This window comes from Thamnophis sirtalis, unplaced genomic scaffold (assembly GCF_051295495.1).
Source record: "Thamnophis sirtalis isolate CommonGarterSnake01/CBP01778 unplaced genomic scaffold, rThaSir2_p1.2 scaffold_5, whole genome shotgun sequence".
NCBI lineage: Eukaryota > Metazoa > Chordata > Lepidosauria > Squamata > Natricidae > Thamnophis > Thamnophis sirtalis.
The window spans coordinates 64,215,651-64,233,889 of NW_028261385.1; the positions used below are offsets into that span (position 1 = coordinate 64,215,651).

At 40.3% G+C, this 18,239-nt stretch overlaps 1 long non-coding RNA gene across 1 annotated transcript in view; it reads left to right on the forward strand.

Annotated features, from left to right (window-relative positions):
- Positions 1-16,449, forward strand: part of LOC148045405 (uncharacterized) — a 73,816-nt gene extending 57,367 nt beyond the window's left edge. Inside the window, exons 2-3 of the long non-coding RNA XR_015696709.1 lie at positions 12,319-12,394; positions 15,648-16,449. This is a non-coding gene — a long non-coding RNA (uncharacterized LOC148045405). The remainder of the gene's footprint in view (positions 1-12,318; positions 12,395-15,647) is intronic.
- Positions 16,450-18,239: the final 1,790 nt, after the last annotated feature.

Below are 18,239 nucleotides of genomic sequence, written 5' to 3' on the forward strand. Positions count from 1 at the left end.
CTGGAGTCAGCGTCGTTCCTTCGTGCGTGCCTTGGTTTGTACAACATTGTTTAATCATCAGTCGTGGTTTATGTAAGATTCACGTGGATAAGTGCTCTGTATGTCTGTAACCCTGATTCATAGAAACTTTGGAAGAAATGTTTTGCTTTAGTTTGTTCAAATTGAGTTGCCGTAAGAAAGATTTGTTTTCATTACGTTATCTGGTCAAAGACTGTATTTCTGTTATTTTTGGGCTCGAAGCCAGTCTGAGCTGAGAACTGATAAAGAAAAGTCCTTTTAAGTTGCCTGCCTGCGTTTGTTAATGAGCCGTGAAGGGGGGGACAGAACACTTAGCTATATTATTAGAGCTATACTTATGTTCTAAATATTGGCCATAAAAAATAAATTGGAATAGTATAAGCATGCTTGGGTCCTGCTTATAATTATTCTCCTACAATTGTTTAATATCACCTTTAACTACAATGAATCCCAAGGAGATAAATTAAAACAAAAACCACAAATGTTCTGATTTCAAGCTGCTTTTTAATTAGAACAACCATATATCAGTTGTACTAAAGGTATTAGTACTTATTAATTGCACTAGTCTTATTCTATAATTTGTTCTACATAAAAGGCTTACGGCTATTTTAAGTAGTAAATAAATCCCATAAATATATACATACTAAAAATAAAGTTAAGCTGATAAGAAGTAAATTCTTCAAAACAGTTCAAACCAAAAGACTATTTTTGTCAAAAGAACCGTATACAGATTTGTTGTCAGCTTAGGATCAACCAGTGAAAATGTTCCTTTGATTCCTCAGAATGCAGAAAATTTAATTCCCGGATAACAACAATAGACAAGGTTTGCAGTTTACAATGCCAAGTCTCCGTAACAGCCAGTTTACTGAAAAGGATTCAAGACCATAATTATTATGTAATTTTCCAGAAGTATATTTAACTTGTCACTTCCAAGCTTCTCCCTTAAATGCTGACTCTGAATTTATAGGGCTAAACCAGGCAGTACATGGATTTTACTCTTGCTTCAGTCCCACAGACGTTCACTGTAAAGCAAAATGTAATTAAAAATATTTTCCTCCCAAATCAGAGAGAATTGAATAAACCTTCTTAAATGTCAGAGTGAATGACACCATAGGTCTGTGATTGCGAACCTATGGCACATGTGCCACAAGTGGCACGCGGAGCCCTCTCTGCAGTCACGTGAGCAGTCACCCAGCTCAGCTCCACCCCGCATGCATGAGCACCTCACACCGGCCAGCTGATTTTGGGATCTGCTGTGCATGTGGGAGATGCGTGTGTATGCATGGGGGGAGAGGAGGGAGGTCACATGCACATGCGCGGGGAGTGGGGGTGAGTGTGGGACCCGTACCTCCCCATGCCCTGTTTTTTATTTCAGGAAGCCTGCTAGGCCCAAAACGGGCTGCAGGGGGTGCAGCAGGCACCCCCCCCCCACCGTGCCCTGTTTTTGGTCCCAAGAGGCTTCAGGGAGGCCTGCTAGGCCCAAAACAGGGCACGGAAGGATCACATGCATATGCGGGAGATGCGGGGGTGCATGTGCAGAGGGCGGGGAACACGGGCCGTTGTGCGTGCTTGTGCAGAGTGTGGGGTGCATTGCATAATGGGTGTGGGCACACACGCGCTGTCATGCACGCACACGTGATTTCGGCACGCAAGGTTATCCATCACTTCCATAGGTGATGTCTATGTGAGGAAATTTCTTTTTCTTTCTTCCTTTTTTAGGTAGAGTTCTAAAATAAATGAATAAATATGAAGTGATTATGCTTCTTATTCAACAAAAAAAAGGAAGCGGGGGGAGAAGAAGCCATCATACTGTAGAGGGGGAACAAAAGTCTTTAGTATACCTTCTTCGGTCACCTTTATCTGACCTTGCATTTGTAAGCAATCTCATTTCAAGAAGACAAAACACCAGTGAGACAGAATACAAAAGGCATGTTTTCCTGAAGGATTTCCCTCTCCTTCCCTCCATATTATTAATGCATTTACTTGTACTGCAGAAGTATAAGGTGGCTGCAGGGTTAATTTGAGGTTGTGTGGCTGTTTTGCTATAACCTCCAGCCTCTGAACATATTGCATGGAACAAAACCACATGGGCTGCAGAGTTCTTCTTTTGGTCCAGATGAATAGGCATCACATGACAAACACAGGGACTGTTGCCAGGCAGAATTAGGAAGGAAATACATTGTAATGGGCATAATCAAACACAGTTTTATATGTCCTAGTGATGGGAACAGCTTGTTTAGGCGTATGTGTTGTGTGAAGAATTGCTTTAAAAAGAAAAAATAAGTTCTGCAAAACTGCTCGTCTTTAAATAACTCCAGGAGGCACAGTGCCGCTTAATTCATCACTTATTTGTTTTCTCCCCTATTTCATTAAATGTGTTTCCTTGTACCTTTCAAGGATCCAGTTTTCCTAAAATGGTTTGCAACATAAATTGTATTAAGATTTTGTTGTACCTATTCAATAATAGCAAAAGCTTTTTCCTCAGTTTAAAAACTGAAGACAAGTGGGTTTTAAAGCACTTTTTCAAATAGCCACAGATGACCTTTAAAATAAAGATAACCTTTTAAAAAAATAGCCCGTTTCCTTTGGGTTGAAAATCCAAAGGGAGGCTTAAGCAGAAGGCTCTCTTAAGTCCCCACAAATCTTGTTGATCTTGGTGATAAACCAAGTTACTGACCTTTCATTTCTTTATTTTTCCAAATGGTTTCCCTTTTCTTTAACCATACATCTTTGTCATTTTCCAAAATATAGAAGGAAACAAATATAGGCTGCTATTTCATTCAAACAGACTTCTCTCACTTGGTGTTCTTCCAGTGTGTGAATGGTTAAACATAGTTTGCAGTTCCCATCAGTACTCACCAATAGGCCTATCTGGGATTGCAGTGCAAAAGGCTACACACATTGTGTCCCTTGAAATACAATCACCAATTCAATCAGACTGCCAGTAGAATCCTGTCCACTAAGATTTTTGATGGAAGCTATTCTAGACCAGGGGGTCCCAACTTGGTAGCTTCAAGACATGTGGACTTGCATAACCATAATGCCTCAGCCAGCATTTGGGGAGTTGTAATCCAAGTGTCTTAAAGAAGACCCTGTACTTATGGGAATACGCTAGGAAGGAGCAGAGGAGGAGGAGGAGGAGGGGGGAGGAGGAGGAGGAGGAGTCTTAAAGTTGCCAAGTTTGGGAACCTCTGCTCTAGACATCTCTTAAGAAGTTCAAGAAATGCATGACAATATATAAACAATAGAGGACTTTTATATGTCTGTTCTTTTTTTCCACGTGCAAAATCTACAGGCATAGCATATTCTTATAGCCAGAGGAAACAGTTACTTCACTGAGGTCTCCCAAAAAAATGATTATTTCTTTAAGAGACATAATCATTTTAATGGAAATGGTACTGACTACTAATGTAATTAATGTAATTCCTTAAGAAGTTCTTTCTGTTACATTCGTAAGCCTGCTTTCATTAACTCTTTGCACCTCTCAGCAATGAGAGATTCCACCTCTTAGCAATGCTCACATGCACGTACACATTATGTTACCTCAAACACTTTGCATATTTTCTAAGATATTGTGATGTGCAACAGTAGCAGTTTTGTGAGAATGTTCCAGAAAAAGAATCCTCCTGTGTGGGTATCTATGTTAGGCAATTCATCCCAGAGAACAGGTTGAAGGCAGGGTATAAAGAGACCTGTTTTTGCAAATTTCTACAAGTTAAGCATTTAAAGGAAAATTATGCTGCAGAGCCACATGCTCTGAAATCTGAGTTTAACACCTTTTAATGAGAAAATATGCTTTGATCTCACTTGTCATTTTTGTGTTGGAAAAAAAACCCTTGCACTGCAAACTATGTTTCTTTCTTCCATATATACTTCAGTGCACACAAGATGTTCTCCAGTGACATTTCTCATAACAATAACACCTTCCTACCATTTGGCTGCCTGGGTTTAATTCCACATGACGTAGCAGTTTTTAACACATGATTAGGCCATTTATGTGAACATGGCCCCAAACCAGTGGTGGGTTTCAATTTTTTTAGAACCTCTTCTGTAGGTGTGGCCTGCTTTGTGGGAGTGGCTTGCCAGCCATGTGAGAGTGGGAGTGGCTTGCCAGCCATGTGACTGGGTGGGCGTGGCCAACTTGCAAAATGTGGTGAAACTTACTTAACAACGCTCTTGCTTAGCAACCAAAATGTTGGCTCAGAAACTGGCATTTGAAGCACGCAAGTCTTAAAGCTGTCAAGTTACAAGACCCTTGCACCCCTAACCCTTTAGGAAAAAAAACCTCAGGGGTGTTCAAACTTGACAGCTTTAAGATTTGTGGACTTCCAACTCCCAGAATTCCTCCTCTTCCTCTTCATCTTGATGATGTGCGGATGGGCGGCGGGGAAATTGGAACCGGTTCTAAACGGCACTGTAGATTTATAGAAGAGGTTAGAACTGGCAGGAACCCACCCCTGCCCCAAACAGTCCATGTGACCAACAGCTTTATTCATTGCATATTTTTAATTTTTAATTTATATCCCGTCATTGTTTTTATAAATTACTTAAGAAGGTGGACATACCTAATGTTCCTTCCTCCTGCTGTTTTCCTCACAGCAACAGCAATCCTGTGAGATAGGTTCGACTGAAAGATGATGATTGGTGCAAAGTCACCCAACCATTTTTCATGGTTAAGTGGGGCTAGAACTCACAATATCAAGATTTCTAGCCTGATGCCGAAACCACTAGACTAATGATGGTGAACCTTTTTTGCCTTGGGTGCCAAAAGCCCGTGCATGTGTGCTACACCCATAATTTGGATTGGATTAGATTGGATTTATTGGATTTATATGCCGCCCTTCTCCCAAGAACTCAGGGCGGCGTACAACATTAAAAAAACACATATTACAAAAGTTAAAAAAATTAAATAGAATATCCCAAACAAACCCAATTAGGATTAACATGACATTTTTTAAAAAGAAAAATTCGATTAAAATTAACAGTGATCAATAATTTATTTTGTTTTGTTCAGGCCAGGCTGGCTTGCTGGAAAAGCCAACTTTTTAGGGCGCGTCGGAAGGACCGGAGGTCAGGGATTATACGGAACTCCGGGGGCAGTTCATTCCAGAGGGAATTTAATGCCCCCACCATGCCCCCTGTGCATGCTCATGTGAGCCCTCCCACCGCTCCCCTGCACATGTGCGCACGGGGTTCTTGGAGCCTGGGGAGGCCAGGAATGGCCCATTTTCTGACTCCTGGTGGGCCCTGTAGGTCTATTTTTTGGCCTCCCCAGGCTCCAGAAGCTTTCTTGGACATTGAGAATGTCTAAGGGATAAACCATAGACAAAATATAATCATTTTTGCTTCTATGACCCATTCTTAACAGTGTGATAGGTAAGTAAGAAGGAGTAGATTTATTCTTTGTCTGCACCAGAGTTTTTCAACCCTGGCAAGCTGAAGATGTGTGGACTTATACTACCAGAACTCCTCAGTCAGCAAAGAGTTCTGTTCAGAGTTCCAGCGATTAAAAAAAAAAAGTGTGTGTGGGGGACATTTCAATCAAATTTTACTTAGCTTGCAATCTAGGGATACAAAAAGTTCTGCAAAGACTTAGCTGCAGTTTCCAAAATCCTTCCAAAAATAGCTACTGAACTTTAATTTGTAATGGGACCGAAAAGGAAAATTATTAAACAGATGGGGAATAATCCTCTTAAAAGCATTACTTGGTAACACTGAATTTCAATTAAATGAAAATATAAATTAAATGCAGACAAAGTTGTCCTCTTCCCCATTCAGTTTTTAAAATGTGACTCTGGGTAAGCCACAGAAAAGAGAGTCTGTGCTCTAAAAAGATTGTGCATCCCTGTCTTTCATGTGACAGTTTTTTAAAAGACAATTTTGCACATCCTATTTGGAAATACTTTGAAAGGACAAACAAGCTGAGGAAGACTAGAATAATACTGTGGAAAAGAGTGAAACAATAACTGAACAGACATTTATTAAACAGCTAAATAGCTCACAATGTAATTAAGAAGTAGAAGACAATCTAATCAAATAGAAATTAAAGAGGAAACGTCTCAGACTTCCATATCCTCAACAAACAATCCCCATCTGCAAGATAAAACCACAAAAAGCCACATTTTTCAGGAAGCATGGCTCTAAATCTTCAGCATGCATGAAACAAAAAAAGGGAATTGAAATGTTTCCCTCCCTTCTGACTTCAAAGTACTGTCCAAATGGAGCTGCAGTGTGGAATTTATTTTAGAGCAGGAGTGTTCAATCTTGGCAACTTTAAGACTTCTGGACTTCAACTCTCAGAATTCCCCAGACAGCCATGCTGGAGTTGAAGTCCAGAAGTCTTCAAATTGCCAAGGTTTAGAGCATTGTGTCCTTGGTAGAAGTCCTGCATGATATAGGCTGGAAGATTAGAAACTTTTGAGATTTCTACGGTACTTATGTATAGAGAATGGGATTATAGAGTTAATAGTATTATTAACATTTGCATTTGCTGGCTCAAAAATGCCTAGGACATAAGATGAACGTTACAGACAGGTCATGGGAAATGTCAATCCCACCTTTCCAGTCTGGCTTCTTAACCCATTATAGGGATGATGAAACTGATGGTGTAACAGATTGGTTTTATCTCCAATTGACCCATCTTCCAACTTAACCTCTGAGATTTTCAGGTAGGACTGGACTGTGTGTCTTTCAAAGTCTGGAAAGACACTGATAATTTCAACAATAAAATTGGCATCCACAATGCTAGCTGGCTAAATGGAAGAAGACCAGCTCTTGAGGTAGATTGTTATGATGAATTCTCATATTATGGTGAGTTAAGGATTAGGAACACTAATGTGGCTTGCCCAGCTGTTATGTTGTTGGTGGCACAGTAAAATGAGACTTTCATAAGTAGTTTCTTCACTGAAAAATAAATTAGATATTGTAAATGGTTGGGTAACTGAGAGGAGTTTGGCTGAGAAAAGCAAACAAAGTTAGATCCTACTAGAACCCAGTAATCTCAGTACAGATGTAATAGAGTCAGACTTGAACTGGAATGAACTAAGCTATTTTCTAACAATAAAGCAATCTCATTTTCTAATTGGCTTGCAAACATTTAAAAGAGAAAAGACATAGTTTTCCAAGACATGTACAGCAATGGGCATGCAGACAGCAGAAAAGCTGTACCATGTAATTATAATTGGAATGTTTCTCTTCCACATTTTCACATCTTCAAAACTAAATGAGCACATTTCTCAAGGCAAAGCCAGACAACCTATTGAAAGAGGAACTTGGATTATGACCACTTCTACTTTCCTATGGACTAAAACAATTCAGTAGAAGAAACTAGTGTGTTTAATAAGAACAGCAACAACATTGAACATCTGGCTGACTGTGATGCTTAGATGCTGATAATGGATGATCTATATTTCTGAGCAAGGAAGGGATGAGGCAAGATGAACATTGTGACCCACACATTTATGGCTTCCTGTAGCATGTTATGGGGTCTTCCTTCTCCTTAGCTCTCCAGTTCTGGCTAACATAGCCTGGCACCCTGGCAGGTCTGCACTCTTATCTCTTTGCCTTTCTAAGCTTTCTGTCTGCCACAGGCTAAGTGGAAAGATACCCTGTTCTAGAAAAAAAATTAAAAACCGGTTTTCAGAAATTTGATTGGATTTTGCTGCCGGAGGCAGAATAGCAAATGTCAATTCTTCAAATCAAAATATATAATGTTCAAGGCCAGCCAATATTTTTTTTTCATATAAACGTCTTACTAGTGCTTCCATGACACTTTGTGGCAGTTACTTCATTTTGCCTAATGATCAGGGGTCCATACATGAAGAGTTGAATTAGCTATATTATTGCTCATCTTTTACATAAAAATCTTCCCAGACTGACAGTTTGCTTCTGTACCAGACTAGATAAGATTCAACAGCATTCAAGAGGGATAGTAGGTGTCAGGCCTTCCCCTCTTGTGCATAAGTAAGGATTCCAGACTAATTCCCTACTTGACTTCTCCCCCCTGGATCGGCCAGTCTCTCTCTGACACACTAGTCTTGAATCTGAAGGTTCCCAAAAATGTGTTTTTGGAGTAAAGAATCATAGAGCAAAGAACCTGTCAACTGGTGAAGTGGATGGTATGGCACGCGCATGTATGTATGTATGTATGTATGTATGTATGTATGTATGTATGTATGTATGTATGTATCAGTGGTGGGCTTCAAAATTTTTTAGAACCTCTTCTGTAGGTGTGGCCCGTTTTGTGGGAGTGGCTTGCTGGCCATGTGATGGGATGGGAGTGGCTTGGCAGTCATGTGACTGGTTGGGTGTGGCCAACTTGTAAAATGTGGTGAAACAATGCTCTTGCTTAGCAACCAAAATGTTGGCTCAGAAATTCTGGCATTTGAAGCACACAAGTCTTACAGCCGTCAAGTTACAAGACCCTTGCACCCCTAACTCTTTAGGAAAAACAACCCCGGGGGTGTTCAAACTTGACAGCTTTAAGACCTGTGGACATCAACTCCCAGAATTCCTCCTCCAGTCATGTTGGTTCAGGAACTCTGGCATTTAAGTGGGCAAGTCTTAAAGCTGTCAAGTTACAAGACCCTTGCACCCCTAACCCTTTAGAAAAAAACCCCAGGGGTGTTCAAATGTTGACAGCTTTAAGACTTTAAGGTTTAGATAGGACTCTTAGAGGCGGGTCAGGCGATTGGTGAGCCAGCCAATCAGTGTGTGGCAGGCGGGGCAAGTGTGGTGCGGATGGGCAGGTGGAGGGAGCTGGAACCAGTTCTAAACAGCACAGTAGATTTGTGGAATCTCTTCTATAGAAGAGGTTAGAACTGGCAGGAACTCACCCCTGGTATGTATGCATGCATGCATGCATACATACATCCCTTCATTACCTCCTCCTTGATCTGTCATCTAGTCTCATTACCTTCCCTAAACTCACTTTATATGAGAGGCCTCTAATCTTACCAGGAAGGTGAGCACTTTTGAAATTTTGAGAACACACTACTGTACATTGTAGATACTTGCACATATGGCCCTCTGGCTGAGTTTGTCCATTCACAAAACAGTTAAAGCCTCAATATTAGGAATTTTATAGGGTGATACACTGGATGTGCAGAGTCCCTTGGCAGCCTAGTGCTTGGCTGCCTACAGAGATAAGTGCAAAGTTTGGTCTGTCCTGCCCTGACTGGTCATCCAATAGCAGGAAAACAACCAGCACTGCTCTCTGGAGTATTTATCAAGCACTTTGCTCTTAGAAGTGGCTGCATCAGTCACCTGTTTCCCTGCAACACGCAACCTTCAAGTTCATTGCATCCTTCTTTCAGAGTCCCCTAAAAGTGAGGCATATTTGCATGGGATGATATTTTCTTGCTATGATTTTTTTCAAATTTCTTCCCAATCTCACTTTCCAATGGCAAGTAAGCCTCTCCTGGGAACATAATTGCTTAGAAGCTCCAGGAAGCAACAGCTTTTGCAGGCAGTCAAGAACTTATCACTAGCATATCAGAGAAAGACAGGATATGCCTGAATAGCTTGAAGTAGCAAAAGAATAAGGACTCAGCAAGGTGAGACAAACTGTTGGGTCAATTTGGAACAGCTGCCAGGCAGAATTTTATTATGCATTTGTCTAACAAATAGCAAAGGCGATATGCCCTTCTATACTGAAAACAGATCTTTATTTGTAAGGCTATGGGAGAACAGGACAGTCTGTGTTCAAAAGCACCCTCTAATTGCACAGTGGTTGAAATGTAAAAAAAATAAAAAAAGATTCAAAGTAGGAAAACATGAAACTTGGGGGTTGCCTGTTAATGAGTTAGCAATTGGAGAGTAGCGTGAGTTGTATGCAGCTCCTTCGGTCATATCTTTCCTCGCTAGGGTGAAATGCACTGCATGTTTATTTCAGTTGGATGACAAAGCTTGATCTTTGCATGTAAATGAGCAGTTTTTAAACAAATCAATATGTCCATCTGCTCAGCTAGGTGGCCTCCGTGAATGGTCTTGGCACATTGCCACAGAGGAAATAAATGGATGCAACTCTGAATCTGGTCAAAGGAGACTTTACTTTCTAACCATTTTACTTCTCTTTCACCTCCCTCCTCCTCCTCCCCCTCCTCCCCCTCCTTCTGCTGCTGTCAGTTTTTGAGAGAGAGGGGGGGGGAGGCCCAAAGTCATCCAGTTGGCTTTGTACAGGTAGTCAAAGCCACAACAGTTCATTTAGCGACCATTCCAAGTTACAACGGCACTGAAAAAAGTGACTTATTACCCTTTTTCACATTTGCAGCATCCCCATGATGATGTGATCAAAATTCAGATGCTTGGCAACTGGTTCATATTAATGACAGGTGCAGTGTCCCGGGGTGTGTGTGTGTGTCACATGTTTTAGGGTTTTTTTTCCCCTTCCAATTTGGCATATATTGCAAGTGATGTATAGGTAGTCCTCAACGTACGACCACAATTGAGCCCCAAATTTATGCTGCAAAGTGACAAATTTGTTAAGTGAGTTTTGCCCCATTTTACGACATTTCTTGCCACGTTTGTTAAGTGAATCACTGCAGTTGTTAAATTGATAACCCCAGTGTTAAGTGGCTTCCCCATTGATCCACAGCCATCATAATTGTAAGTTAGTTGTCAAGCATCCAAATGTAAATCATGTGACCTTGGGGATGCTGCAATGGTAATCTGAAAAATGGTCATAAGTGCCTATTTTCAGTGCTGTTGTGACTTTGAATGGTCACTAAGTGAATTGTTGTAGGTTGAGAACTACCTGTACTTCAGTCCTTGATCCAGAGTACTGATGGACAGAAAAGGGTTCTGAAATGGTTTTAAACATAAACCTCTACCTTTAAAAAGCTATGGCTAGTGAATATGTATTAGGATGAGGAGAATTTCCCACAGCAATTCTACTGGAGCAGCAATTGCTAAGCTGAATCATTTCCTTTCTGTCTCTTAGTATCAGATAGGGTCAGAAGGTTCAGCCTGTTTCCTAGCTACATGCAAAACTCACGTATTTTTATTTATTCATTTAATCAGTAAAAATCAACCCAGGCTACAAAAATCAGGCCTTGCCAAAGGAAGTGGTGAATGATGACTGCATCAGTTTGCGGATTCCAATTATATCATGCATAGAGCTATCCATATCACGAAAAGCCAATGCACAACCAGTGCCAAATTGTTATGGTGGAGATGTCAGACAGACACCATCATGATGTCACAGATCATCCAACAAAATGTGTACAGATAGTCCTCAACCTATAGCCACAATTGAGCCCAGTGTTTCTGTTAAGTGAGGCATTTGTTAAGTGAGTTTTGCCTCAATTTCCCACCTTCCTTCCCACCGTTGTTAAGTGCATCACTGTAAGTGTCAAGTTAGTAACATGGATGTTAAGTGAATCTGGCTTCTCCACTGACTTTGCTTGACAGAAGGTCGCAAAAGGGGATCACATGACCCCAAAACATGGCAACTGTCATAAACACGAGTCATTTACTAAGCATCTGAGTTTTGATCATGTGGCCATGGGGCTGCTGCAATGGTCATAAGTGTAAAAAACAGTCGTACCTCACTTTTTTCAGTGTGGTTGTAACTTTGAACAATCACTTAATGAACTGTTATAAATTGAAAATTATCTGTAATTATGCAATTATTACAAAATGGTATGACTTTCATCCTTTGTGCAGGACTCCCAATGTGCAAAACATACACGAAAAAAGAAATTTGGGTAGCTCTAGCCTATCAGCCTTTTGAGGGTAGCAAAGCAATTATGTATTAATTGGAAGTTCCAAGATGAGATGAAGGTTAAAGGTATAATTGGATAAGAAGAAGCAGGATGTGTTTGCATCTGAACTTAGACTGTAAATAAAGACTTCAGCTTAAAGTCACTCGTCTACAGGTAGTCCTCAACTTACAACCACAATTGAGCCCAAAACTTTTGTTGTTAAGTGAGACATTTGTTAAGTGAGTTTTGCCCCCTTTCACAATCTTTCTTGCCCCAGTTGCTAAGTGAATCACTGCAGTTGATATGTAAGTTAGGAATCTGATGGCTTCCCCATTGACTCTGCTTGTCAAAAGGTTGCTAAAGGGGATCGCATGACGTTGGGACTCAGCAATGGTTATAAGTATGAACCAGTTGCCAAGCATCTGAATTTTGATCACATGGCCATGGGGATGCTACAAAGGTTGTAACTGTGCAAAAGGATCGTAAGTCTCTTTTTTCAGTGTCGTTGTAACTTTGAACGAGCACTAAATGAATTGCGGTAAATTGAGGTCTACCCATAATGACATAATGTAGTGATAACGCTTGCTCCTCCTTGCAGATCCTCAAGTACCAGGAAGTGCAAGGTGGGTCTGTGAGTTGATGCCTGTGGCCAATTAATACAGGTGAAAAAACAGGTGAGTCTTTCATTGCCTGGACACGGCTGCCCTTTTCCATTACTACTCCTACAGATGGTCCTGATGTAGTGTGAGACTGAACATACAGACTGCAACATCATAGAGCAAGGTTGGTGACAAGGTTTCTCCCACTGATCTACAATGTTATTGCTGATTTCTGGGCATATATCTTGCTTCAAATTACTTTTCTTGCTTTTTGAAGGTTGTTTTTTCCCCCCAGAAAAATAACTAGATTTCAAGGTAGTTCTTCAGAAGGACTCTGTAGTAAATCTGAAAATGTACATAAATTCTTGCTAGGGCTTTAGAAAATTCACAGCACAGTTTCACAGGACATAACTCTGTATAACATGTTATGCTACTGTACTTTTTAATTCTGTCTGAAAATTCTAAAATCATTACTACGATTTATTTGGACTCTCCTCCCCCCCAAAAAAAGATTAATGATTAATCTCCCATCCAAATTACATGGAATAAACACCTTATTTCATTAATTTGATCTCTAGGTCATTTCAAATCAGTGGGCAATTTTTTCCAGTGCAGTTAATTTGCAATTTGCAGATAGGTGTGAAAAATGTTTGCAAACATTTGACTAAGATCCTTTCCATCCCAGATTGACCCAGAATTGTTTGAAAGAAGAATTTAGAAATCTGATGCCAGCTAATTAAAAAACAAATGCAGTGTGAATTAAGAAGTTATCCTCTATCTAATTTCATTAATTCTTCTAGAACTCTTCTTTTCCAAATAGTCATTGGGATGTTGCAGAAATTGGCTAGATTAGTGTTTTTCAACCTTGGCCACTGGAAGATGCATGGATTTCAACTCCCAGAATTCCACAGCCAGCTATGCTGGTTTGGGAAATCTGGGAGTTGTAGTCTACTGATCTTCCCATGGTTGAGAATCACTGGAGAAGGTTTCCTGTGATCAACAACCTAAATGGTGCGCTATATCATAGTCAGTTCTTCTAGACTTCACTCCACTTCCCTCTGTAGCATAAAGATGACATCTGTCTTACAGCCTCTTAGCAAATGCCATTTCCAGTCTATATCCCACTTCCAGTCTATGTCCAGAAGTGGATGCAGCTTGTAGAATTGAGTTAGCCAGATTTGGCTCTGCACTGCAGAGGTCTCCAAATGCAAGAATCATCTTTGTAGACTTTAGTTCAGCATTCAGTACCATCATACCGGACATTCATCAAACTAAACTAAATCAGATAGCAGTACTGAACACCCTTGTAAGTGGATCACAAGCTTCCTAACAGACAGGAAGCAGCAGATTAAGTTAGGCAAAATCACATCAGATACCTGTGCGATTAGCACAGAAGCCCCCTAGGGCTGTGTGCTCTCTCCACTTCTCTCTATCTACCAATGACTGCATCTCAAACGATCCATCTGTTAAATTACTGAAGTTTGCAGATGATACAACAGTGATTGGTCTCATTTGATACAATGATGAAACCGGATACAGATGGAAGGTTGAACAACTGGCCTCGTGGTGCGACCAGAACAATCTGGAACTGAACACATTCAAAACTGTAGAAATAGTGGTAGACTTTAGGAGAAACCCTCCTATACTACCACCTCTTACAATACTAGATAACACAGTAGCAACAGTAGAGAGCTTCAAATTTCTAGGTTCTATCATATACCAAGACCTAAAATGAACATCTAACATCAAAAACATCATCAAAAAAGCACAACAAAGAATGTTCTTTCTGCACCAACTCAGGAAGTTCAAACTGCCCAAAGAGCTGCTGATTCTGTTCTACAGAGGAATTACTGCGTCTGTCATCTGCACCTCCATAACTGTGCCGTTTGGTTCTGCAGCCCAACAAGACAGACACAGACTTTAGAGGATAATCAGAACTGCAGAAAAAAAACAATTATTGCCAACCTGCCTTCCATTGAGGACCTGAACACTGCATGAGTCAAAAAGAGGGCCGTGAAAATATTTACAGACCCCTCACATCCTGGACATAAATTGTTTCAACTCCTACCCTCAAAACGACGCTATGGAGCACTGCATACCAAGACAACCAGACACAAGAACAGTTTTTTCCTAAACGCCATCACTCTGCTAAACAAATAATTCCCTCACCACTGTCAAACTATTCACCTAGGCTGCATTACCATTACTATTAGTGTTTTCGTTCCTATCACCCATCTACTTCCACTTATGACTGAAGGACCGTAACTTTGTTGCTTGTATCCTTATGATTTATATTGCTATTGATTGTTTCCTGATTGCTTATTTGTACCATATGACTATCATTAAGTATTATACCTTATGATTCTTCACGAATGTATCTTGTCTTTTTATGTACACTGAGAGCATATGCACCGAAGACAAGTTCCTTATGTGTCCAATCACACTTGGCCAATAAAGAATTCTATTCTATTCTACTCTATTTTCACATTACTTATGAATGTGGGACTCTGGGTTAGTCTGCGCAGAAAAAATAAAATGACAAAGTCATCACTGGAATTTATCTATCTCTTTTGTATCTTTATTTTCTGTCTGTTCTCCACCCCTATCTCCTGCTTCTGCTTATTTCTTCCTAGAGAAAAATGTTCAGCAATGCAATCATGTTTAGACTACAAATGTATTTAGGTGGGTTTTTTTTAACTTTTACTAGCACCAAGGTTTTTGTTTTACTTGCTCAGTGTCACAATAGGGAAAGACATAACTGACAAGTGTTTGCCTCCCCCCCAAAAGAACAAGAATCCCCCTTCCAGTTAAATGTATGTACTGATCATCTCACTGTTAAATGACACTTGGGTATAATTATTCTCCCAAATTATACTTATTTAAAAAAATAAATTTAAGAAAAGAAAGTCACTCAGGGACACCAATGAATTTTAGGCCTGGGCCTCCTGCCATATTCTTGTAATGTTTTCTCACAGTTTAAGCATTTGGAGTTAACTCACTTTTCAAAGCAACTATTTTCATTGATGTGACAGTCTGAAGTACTAAAATGGACAGTCTTACTAAAACACATGAAGCTCACCCAATAAGCCTGTGAAATATCATTTAATTTAGAGCTAGTAGATTTGGGCTACAAAAATCTGGATGACAGCTAGATGGGAGCAAAGAATGAATGCTCTGTGCCTCTTTGCTGCCACTTAATGGTCATCTGGAATTTCCAGCCAAATCTGAAAGCCCATCTAACTAAGGTTGTCAAACTGCCAGATTAGATATATTTAAGAGATCACATCGTAATAAGTGAAGATTTTTACATCTCTTTGTATTTTCACAGGTGATGTAACAGGACATGTGGATGGTTTTTGGGGACAAGGGGAAGAGATGCTGCCGAGGAAACAATCAGATAAGAGATGCAGGAATTCCCAATGGCTAAATGGTCAGAAATAGAAATTTATGAACGATTAATGGATTAGACATTTTAAAAGTGGTGGCGGAAAGTTTGTACTTTCAGACTTGCAAGATTCTGTTAATGTAGCCTTACAATAAAGTAGAATTAGCTCATCTAGTCCTTTTTTCCTATGTGGGTTAACTGGGAGGGCTGATAGATTGGTTTTACCCCTCCCTTTTATTTGATTCTCTAGTTATTGTAATCCATCTGAAAAGGACCTCAGTCTTGAATAAACATTCTCCCTTCATGCTCTGGAAGATGGCTGAATAAACCTGGAAAGAAGATGGATGGTGGTTCAGTTTGCAACAAAGGTATCTAGAAAGCTCCATGCATTGATGTCAGAGTTTTATTAAGCCTTACTGGTTCTTAGCACTTAGCATTAGCACTTAGACTTATATACCGCTTCACAGTGCTTTACAGCTCTCTCTAAGCAGTTTACAGTGTCACCATCAGTGGTGGGTTTCAATTTGTTTTACTACCGGTTTGCTTACGCTTCTGCACATATGCAAGGCTGAATCAATCTTGAGCCTGGTGAGATTTGAACTGCCAAATTGCAGGCAGCTGGCAGTCAGCAGAAGTAGTTTGCAGAATAGCATTCTAACCACTGCGCCACCACGGTTCTTAATGTGGTTGCAAAACCAGCAATGTGCTGAAAGATGTCCTGGGAAAAATCGATGGTTTGCGTTTGATACTTGCCTAGGATGCCCCTAGGCAATTTGTATTTATGGTATCCTAAATTCAGACTTTGAACGAACCAACATTGCACATAGGGATTAAAGCACAATGTTAGCAAATTGCAATCTGGGGCATTTGTTGAATGTTCAAAAAGTGTGCTGAGAGACAATAAACAGTCTGGAACAATCTCTGTTTTCTTTTCTTTTTTGAGATAAGCCTGAATATGTTGAACAAAAGCTCACTCTTGTGTATGATTTGATCAATGAAACATGGATTCATTAGTGTGAAAGATTTATATAAAATTTCCTGGTGCTAATTTGTTTTTGGGTGGATGTTAATATTATTAACCCCTTCTGGCATGGGATGAAAATTGCTTTCTCAAGAGCTCAATATCCCCACCTGCTGGCAGGTTTACACAAGCTATAGACAGCCAATAAAGGACTCCGGGAAAGAAAATGCCCATGTGTTAATTGATTAAAAATATTTTATACCTTCATCGGGTAAATTTTCATGGTATTGCAAAACATGTGAAATGGAAGTCTAAAAAGACAAATACAAAAGACAATGATAAAACGAAAAGTACCCACCACGGATGATATAATGTTTAAATTGCCAAGGTAATTGTCCTAACCAAGTAGTTGAAGTTGATAAAGTAGAGGCAATACTAGATCACAATGACATAAGTGAAAGATGATTTTATGTCACATGGTTCTGAATCAGATGGCAATTGGAGCAAGAGTTGAAAAGGTAAAGGTAAAGTTTCCCCTCACACATATATGCTAGTCATTCCCAGCTCACGGGGGCAGTGCTCATCGTTTCAAAGCTGAAGAGCCAGTGCTGTCTGAAGATAGCAATAGCAATAGCAATAGCAGTAGACTTATATACCGCTTCATAGGCCTTTCAGGCCTCTCTAAGCGGTTTACAGAGAGTCAGCATATTGCCCCCAACAATCTGGGTCCTCATTTTACCCACCTCGGAAGGATGGAAGGCTGAGTCAACCCTGAGCCGGTGAGATTTGAACCGCTGACCTGCTGATCTAGCAGTAGCCTGCAGTGCTGCATTTAACCACTGCGCCACCTTGGCTCTGACCACAGATGTCTCTGTGGTCACGTGGCCAGCATGACTAAATGCCGAAGGAGCATGGAACACTTACCTTCCCACCAAAGGTGGTTTCTATTTTTCTATTTGCATTTTTTACGTGCTTTTGAACTGCTAGATTGGGACAAGTAATGGGAGCTCACACTGTTACACAGCTCTAGGGATTCGAACCACTGAACTGCCGACTTTTCTAAAGAAGATCTTAAAACATGGGCAGGTTGGAATGGAAAACAGGTTGTTTTTCAATACTGGGCCTATATCTGTTGTGGACCTAACAGCTAGAATTTGTCCCAGGAAGAAATAATCTACCTGGTTAGGGTATTAGAACTGTAGGTGGTGTATTAGAACAGTATATTAAAAAGATAGAAAAGGTAAAGGTAATGGTATTCCCTGTCCAGTTGAGTCTGACTCTAGTGAGTGGTGCTAATCTCCATTTCTTATCCACAGGAGCCTGTGTTGTCTGAAGAAATTTCCATGGTGATGTGGTCACCATAACTATATGGTGAGGGGCCCAAAATGCTTTTACTTTCCCACCAAATTGGCACCTATTTATCTATTTGCATGCTTTCAAACTACTAGATGGGTAGGCATTGAGACTAGTAATGGGAGCTCACCCTCTTGTGTAGCACTTGGATGTCAAACCCAGGCTGTATGTTTTCCAGCTGACAAGCTCAGTGTCTTTAACGGCTGAGCCATCACGCCCCC